Source organism: Podarcis tiliguerta, assembly GCF_965153285.1.
Source record: "Podarcis tiliguerta genome assembly, chromosome: 16".
In the NCBI taxonomy this organism is placed as follows: Eukaryota; Metazoa; Chordata; class Lepidosauria; order Squamata; family Lacertidae; genus Podarcis; species Podarcis tiliguerta.
In genome coordinates, this window is record NC_139549.1 from 26,002,621 (window position 1) to 26,008,620 (window position 6,000).

Here is a 6,000-nt window from a genome sequence, read left to right on the forward strand (position 1 = left end):
CCTCCTTAAAGTCTGGCACACCCAGAGGCATCATTGAGTCAAGGAAAGATGCAGAAGAATGCTCAGCATCTTTCTGAAATCAGGTCATGTATTTTGGGCTGATGCATAGATGTTTAAGAATACAAGACTTTGCAATTCCGTGGGGTGGACTGTTAAATTACTGTATTATTAATTATTATTATTATTATTATTAACAGTAATAAGAATACAGTGGTACCTCAGGTTACATACGCTTCAGGTTACAGACTCCGCTAACCCAGAAATAGTGTTTCAGGTTAAGAACTTTGCTTCAGGTTGAGAACAGAAATCGTGCTCCGGCAGCGCGGCAGCGGCAGGAGGCTCCATTAGCTAAAGTGGTGCTTCAGGTTAAGAACAGTTTCAGGTTAAGTACGGACCTCTGGAACGAATTAAGTACTTAACCCGAGGTACCACTGTAATAATTTATGGTGATGGAGGCGGGCAGGAGAAAAAGAAGACTTTTTAATTCACTTTTCCCTTCCTGACCTTTTTTTCTGGGGAAAGGCGTTACAGAGCACCTGCTTGGCATGCAGAAGGTCCCAGGTCCCATCCCCAATGGCACCTCTGGGACAGGGTTCCTTGCCTGAAACCCTAGAGAGCCACTGCCAGACAGAGTAAACAGTACTGAACTAGATGGACCAATGGTCTGCCACTGTATAAGGCAGCTCCCTATTTAATTCAGCTCTTTTAAAAAAAACAAAAACATAAGGACTAGAATCTTGATTTGTTTTTAAGGAAAGGGCTGTAGCTCCTTGGTAGAGCATCTGCCTTGCGAGCAGAAGGAACCAGGTTCTATCCCTAGTAGCATCCCCAGGTAGTGATGCCTGAAACCCTGGAGAGCTGCTGCCAGTTAGTGCAGACAACACTGAGCTGAAAGCATCACTGCTCTGACTCAGTACAAAGCAGGTTCCTATGCATCTGTGCATTAGGGGAAGGGCTATAGCTCAACGGAAGCGTATCTGCTTTGCATGCAAAATGTCTCTGGTTCAACCCCCGGCAGCATCTCCAGGTAATGACACACACCCCCCCCGAAACCCTGGAGAGCTGCTGCCAGTCAGTGTAGACAATACTGAGCTAGATAGACCAGCGCTCTGACTCCGTTCAAGGCAGCTTTCCTGTGCTCCTACTTCGTGACACGCACCAAGGATGATTTACGCAGGAGCGGTGTCCATCATGAACCGCAGGCGAGAGATCCTTTCAACGGATCCTGTTTATTACCCAGCTGGAAGCGGACGGGTCAGAGTCCCTGCCAGTCCGTCACAGGGAAAGCAGAGAGCGAGAGGAGTGAAAGAAAAAGGGGAAAGTGGCGGGGGGTGGGAGAAGCAATTAAAATGTTGTCCTTGTTGCAGCGCAGCTGTTTGCAGCACAGGGGAGGTTTTGAGCCCAAACAACGGGAGGGGGGACCACTGCAGCTTTTTGGGAGCGCACACAGAGAGAGGCTGGATTATTCCTCCCAACCAGCAGCTGAAGATTTCAATCAAGGCGTCTCTCATCATATGCACCACAGAAGCTATGTTTTAGCTGAGATTTCCAAAAAGAAATGAATCATTTTCTTAGATTCCACCCCCCGCTCCCCATAAACACACCAAGAATCCGGGGTGCAAAGGAAAAGCCTCTGCGTTGCATCCTTCCCACCTACCCGCTTAATTCCTGCTTCCTCCAGCTGGGAGGGTTTCGCCTTACCTGGGCAGGGAGTGCAGTGAGGCGCGCAAGGAACTGGGCATCAGCCTTGGCATCAGCTGCCGGGTGGAGGCAGAGGCTGTGGAAGAGGCTGCTTTCGTTCCTGCCTGGACTTCTGGGTCTTTGCAGAGAGGGAGGCCGGGTTTCCTCTCCCCCCCCCCCCCGCCCCAGCCCTGCAGTATTGATCCAAATGGGCCAAGGAGGTGCCAACTTGGCCGGAGTCCCGCAAGGCTTCCTTCCGGCGCCAGCAGCTGCTGCTCATCTGCAGCCCCCGAAAACTTTAGGCTGGGGAAAGACGGAGGGAGACTCCGGATCCTGCATGAAACTTCCAAGGCACCTGCAGGCAGGGAGAGAAAGGGAGAGGGAGAGGCTGTTGACAGCTCAGAGCCCCCCTGGCGGTGGCTGAGAAGACAGCCCTAGGCTCCAGGGTCAGAAGCGGACCCAGGAGTGCTCTCTGTGACTTAACCGCTTCACCGCTGCAGCGGGACAGTCAGGGAGCGAGGGAGCATCCCTGGTGCTTGGCAAGGAAGACTCAGCTAATAGCCCTGCTCCTAAGAGGAACACAGAACGGAGAGAGAGAGAGAGGTTACATAAGGCCACAGGAAGCTGCCTGAGTCACAACACTGGTCCATTGGGCTCAAAATAGTCTGCGCTGCCTGGTCCGGTGATTTCGGGAGTCTCCTGGAGACAGGGGCAATTTTACTAGGAAACTAATGAATCTAATGAATGCCAATCAGAAGGTCGGCGGTTCGAATTCCCGTGTCGGAGTGAGTTCCCGTTGCTCGGTCCCTGCTCCTGCCAACCTAGCAGTTCGAAAGCACGTCAAAGTGCAAATAGATAAATAGGTACCGCTCCAGTGGGAAGGTAAACGGCGTTTCCGTGTGCTGCTCTGGTTCGCCAGAAGGGGCTTAGTCATGCTGGCCACATGATCCGGAAGCTGTATGGCAGCTCCCTCAGCCAATAAAGCGAGATGAGCGCCGCAACCCCAGAGTCGGTCACGACTGGACCTAATGGTCAAGAGTCCCTTTACCTTTACCTTTAATGAATCTTAAGCTTCAGGGCCCCGATCCCAGAGGACCTCCAGATGCAACTTGAGTCCACATGGCTTAAAATTTTTGGGTCTAGTCAGTGCTTTTTTCGGGGGAGGGTGGGACGCAGTGGGGTGCATACCCCTAAATATTTTGTGAATCTAAGTTGGGCCTCATCCAGGGGCATTATTTCAATTTGAGTAGAAAAATGAGAGTACACCTAAACATTTTCTTTTTTACAGTATATAGAAAAAAAGCACTGGGTCTGATAGGAGTGCTCTGCTGGTGTTTCCTGCTTGGCAGGGGGTTGGACTCGATGGCCCTTGTGGTCTATTCCAACTCTATGATTCTATGATTCTATTCTATGATAGACTCAACTGGAGTCGCACAACTCACATTGATTAATTTTTTTGTTGTATATATTTCAGCAATCCCAAAGTCTGCGAGTCAGTAGCACACAAGGGTGCCAACTTGAATAAAACATTGCGGGGGGCAGGCCTCAGGTAAGCTCCACCCCACATAATCACAAGACACAGCACACCATTTGACAGCAATGCCCATCAAATTGGGGGGCCCTGGGGCCCTCAAATATTTTATGGGGGGAGGAAGGGACCTTGGACCCTAGTTGTTTCTTATGCTGGCACAGATGTTGCAAAGGTGAGTTGATCTGTCATGGAAGAACCCCATTGAAGAAGATAACAGCAGCTACCCAGACATTGTTGTTGGTTGCTAAGGGGGCCCCCATGACAGTTTAAGCTTCAGGGGCCCTCAAAATGTAGGTCCACCACAGCCTGGAAATTGCAGGGATCGAACCTGAGACCTTCTCTGTGCAGAGCAGGCAGTCTGCTATAGAACAGTTGTCCTTTTCTTAAAGATAAACCAAGACTCCAGTCCTCATGGTTCTGAACTTCGGAACTCTCTTCCACAGGAGGCAGTGATGGCCACCAATCTAGATAGCCTTTAAAGAGGATTGGAGAAATTCATTGAGAAGAAGTCTATTAATCCCTACTAGCTAAGATGGCCAGGCTCTGCCTCCACTGTCAGAGGCAGCAATGCTTCTGAATACCAGTTGCTGGGAACTGCAGGAGAATAGAATAGAATAGAATAGAATAGAATAGAATAGAATAGAATAGAATTTATAATTTATACCCCGCCCATCTGGCTGGGTTTCCCCAGCCACTCTGGGCGGCTTCCAACAGAATATTAAAATACAGTGGTCTGTTAAACATTAAAAGCTTCCCGAAACAGGGCTGCCTTCAGATGCCTTCTAAAAGTCTGGTAGTTGTTCTTCTCTTTGACATCTGGTGGGAGGGTGTTCCACAGGGTGGGTGCCACTACCATGAAGGCCCTCTGCCTGGTTCCCTGTAACTTGGCTTCTCGCAGTGAGGGAACCGCCAGAAGGCCCTCAGAGCTGGACCTCAGTGTCTGGGCTGAATGATGGGGGTGGAGATGCTCCTTCAGGTTCACTGGACCGAGGCCATTTAGGGCTTTCAAGGTCAGCACCAACACTTTGAATTGTGCTCGGAAACACACTGGGAGCCAATGTAGGTCTTTCAAGACCAGTATTATGTGGTCTCGGAGGCCGCTCCCAGTCACCAGAGGGCAGAATGCTCTTGTGCTAGAATCCTGCTTGCCAGATTCCCACAAGCATGTGGTTGGCCACTGTGAGAACAGGATGCTGGACTAGTTGGGCTATTGGCCTGATCCAGCAGGCTCTTCCTATGTTCTTATAAAGTGCTGATTTAAATAGGAACCTATCCCAGGCTGAATCAGACCACTGATCTTTTGTGATGTCTGTGCTGCTACAGCCCTTCCCCTAAAATAAATTAAGATTCTAGTCCTTATGGTTATAACAAAAAACCCAGAGCTGAATTAAACAGGAAGCAGCCTTATACTGAGTCTGATCACTGGTCCATCTAGCTTAGCACTGTCTACACTGACTGACAGCAGCTCTCCAGGATTTTGGAGAGGGATCCTCCCTCTCCCATCCCTCCATGGAGATGCTGCTTGGGGTTGAATCTGAGACATTCTGCATGCAAAGCAGCTGTTCTGTCACTTAGCTACAGCTTCTTCCTCAGGCTTAGAGCACCCCTAAAATAGACAGAGCCAGTCCTTTAGCCCAAAAATGGAAAACGAGTGAGGTCCCAAAGAAGAATGGCAACTTAAGTTGACCGAACATGCACAACTTGCAGACATAACATATAGGAGAACAAGAACACACGTTTAAAGAAGATTGGAAAATGTTTATTGAATATGCAGAAAATAATTGTGTACAGCTGAAAACGCTGGCAGCATTAAGATAAATTCAACAGTGTAAATAAGTTTTGATGAATGAAATAATGGAATATTGATTGGTATAGTTTTTGTAGAATATGCAGGGATTTAAGATATGTAAAATGAACCATGGAGAGAGAAGAAGGGAAGCCATGGATATGTTAAGGATGTAAAATGAGTATTTGACATTGTAAAACAGAAAATTTGATATATATATATATATATATATTTGCTTTCGTAGATTTTCACGGGTACAGGAATGCAGGTTTTGGTGTCCTCGGGTGTCTTCCCGTGTAAAAGTTGGGGTGCCTCGTCGAAACGTCGCCTAGACACCCCAACTTTTACACGGGAAGACACCCGAGGACACCAAAACCTGCATATATATATATATATATATATATATATATGCAGTTTGACCAAACTGCAGGAGGCAGTGGAAGACAGGAGTGCCTGGCGTGCTCTGGTCCATGGGGCCACGAAGAGTCAGACACGACTAAACAACTAAACAACAACATACGTATATATAAAACAGAGCCAGTCCCCAAAGCTGCGCTCTGATCCCTTGCTGATTTGCCTTCGACGTACCCCAAAATGCCCTCTGGGTTGCCTCCAGTTAGTGCACCTGGGCTCCCCAAAGTGGGGAAGCTGTACGCCGGCTCCCTCGGCCAATAAAGCGAGATGAACGCCGCAACCCCAGAGTCATCCGCAACTGGACCTGATGGTCAGGGGTCCCTTTACCTTTACCTAGAACCATGCACGCCACCTCGACCTCCTCAGAGAGAAAAGGTGGGGGCTGCGAATGCATTAAATAAACAAATTTAAACTCCCCTCCAGATGTTGTCAACTGCAACTCCCACCACCCCCTCGCCATGCTGGCTGGAGGTGATGGCAGGTGAAGTCCGGAGGGCGCCAGGTCGGGGAAGGTCGTTCCAGAACCTCCCCAAGTTCCACAGAACCGGGCGGCTCCTCTGATCTCACAATGCAACCGGGCTTTGAAATG

The 6,000-nt window shown here is 49.0% G+C and overlaps 1 protein-coding gene across 6 annotated transcripts in view; it reads right to left on the minus strand.

Moving 5' to 3' along the window:
• The window catches only part of AIFM3 (AIF family member 3), a 49,793-nt gene extending 47,715 nt beyond the window's left edge, over positions 1-2,078 (minus strand). For 3 of the 6 annotated variants that reach the window (XM_083417719.1, XM_083417717.1, XM_083417718.1), the window contains exon 1: positions 1,702-2,077. The gene's annotated coding sequence lies outside the window, so the exon portion shown is untranslated. Of the gene's footprint in view, positions 1-1,701 lie in introns of all 6 variants that reach the window. The other 3 variants (XM_083417716.1, XM_083417720.1, XM_083417721.1) reach the window with 3 other exon arrangements.
• Between the last annotated feature and the right edge of the window lie 3,922 nt (positions 2,079-6,000).